We start from the raw sequence: 1,862 nt of genomic DNA, 5'->3' as shown, positions 1-1,862 counted from the left end.
CTTACAGGAAAATAGAAGTGGAAGGGATAATAGAAGGGGTGGTAATAGAAGGGAGAGCAAATCAGAGGAAGGTATATTCAGAATGTATTCCATCTTGGGGTGGGTGGAGGGGAGAGATGGTGAGAAAATTTGGAATTGAAGATCTTTTGGAAGTGAATATTGAAAACTAAAAATAAATAAATGAAATAAAGGCTCCAAAAAAAAAAAGACTGTCCCAATGGTATAGGTCCATAGAAAGGTTATCTTTTTTTTTTTCTTTTGCTTTTTGGTGAGGCAATTGCATTAAGTCTGTTGCCCAGGGTCACACAGATAGTAAGTGTTAGGTGTCTGATGCTGAATTTGAACTCAGGCCCTCCTGACTCCAAGCCCCAGAACTCTATCCACTGCCCTACCTAGCTGCCCCCATAGGGAGGTTATCTTGGGACTCATGGTGACAGGCAGTCACTCAATAAACCATTGAGGTAGGTTGAGGCAGGGCAAGAAAATGATAGTGACCCAGGATTTCATTATTTTAGAGTTGGAAGGGATCCTGGAGTTCACATGGGGGTGTGCTGGAGAGGGAGCTGATTGCTAAATTTTCATTTACACCTTGGAATTCAACAATTGCTACAAATCAAGACTTGCATTATTGTTCTGTTGATGGTGTAAACTTAAAAAGTAAGGAATAAAATGTTCATAAAGCAATTTACATTTAATAAAAAAAGAAAATGAACAGAGAGTTTTCAGAAAAAATGAAATCAAAGCTATCTATAGTCATATAAGAAAAAATGGTATATATTTCTAATAATTAAAGAAATGCAAATTAAAATAACTCTAAAGGACCACTTCATGCCTATCAGTTTGGCCAACATGTCAGAAAAGGAAAATGACAAACGTTGGAGGGGATATTGAAAAATAGAGACACTAATGCCTGCCTCCTCCTCCACCACCCACTCCACCACCTCCACCATCTCTGCCTCCATGATGACCTCATCCCAGTCTCAGGTGCCACAGAACTACCACCAGTTCACAGAGGCCACCATGAACAGGCAGATCAGCCTGGAGCTCTATGCCTCCTACATCTACCTGTCTGTGTCTGACTGTTTTGACCAAGATGATGTGGCATTGAAGAACTTTGCCAACTATTTCCTATAGTAATCCCACACTGAGAAACTGATGGAACTCCAAAACTAGCAAAATGGTCAGATCTTCCTACAGGACACCAAGAAACCAGACCAAGATGACTGGGGGAGTGGGCTGCATGCGATAAATTGTGCACTGAACTTGGGAAAAAAATGTCAATCAGTCCTTACTGGAATTGCACATATAAGAATGACTCCCATTAATGTGATTTCATTGAAACCCACTACCTGGATGAACAGGTAAAGTGCATCAAACAACTGGGTGATCATGTAACCAACCTGTGCAAAATGGGGGATCCTGATTCTGGCATGGTGGAATATCTTTTTGACAAGTACACCCTTGGATACAGTGACAAGGAGACCTAACTACACCTGGCTGTCCCCACACTTGGGAACTGTGGGAGTGACTCCTACTATCTTTCAGTGGATGCTTGTTTTGGTTATCTGACCTTTTCATAATCTGTACCAAAAACCTACCACCATTTACATTCCAATAAAGTTACTTGGTATTGATGAAAAAAATAGTAGTGGGAAGAAATCCAGTTAAAATGAGAAGTCCTACATAAAACCTTTCCCAATTCCTAGTTGGAAGTGATCTCTTCTTGAGGAAAGGGAGAGAATGTAAATTAACATGATTAAATGTTTCAAGTTTCAAAAGTCCAGTGCTCAGGACCAGTACATTCTGCTCTAGAGATAAGAACCAAAAGTAAGGTGCAGCATAATCTATCAGAAAGAACCTTG

General features: G+C 40.2%; 1 pseudogene; it reads left to right on the top strand.

Moving 5' to 3' along the window:
* Positions 1–957: 957 nt before the first annotated feature.
* On the top strand, positions 958–1,487 carry LOC114045501 (annotated as a pseudogene).
* Positions 1,488–1,862: the final 375 nt, after the last annotated feature.

Source organism: Vombatus ursinus, unplaced genomic scaffold (genome assembly GCF_900497805.2).
Source record: "Vombatus ursinus unplaced genomic scaffold, bare-nosed wombat genome assembly UNPS02014778.1, whole genome shotgun sequence".
NCBI lineage: Eukaryota > Metazoa > Chordata > Mammalia > Diprotodontia > Vombatidae > Vombatus > Vombatus ursinus.
This window is presented reverse-complemented; position numbering and strand designations above follow the sequence as displayed.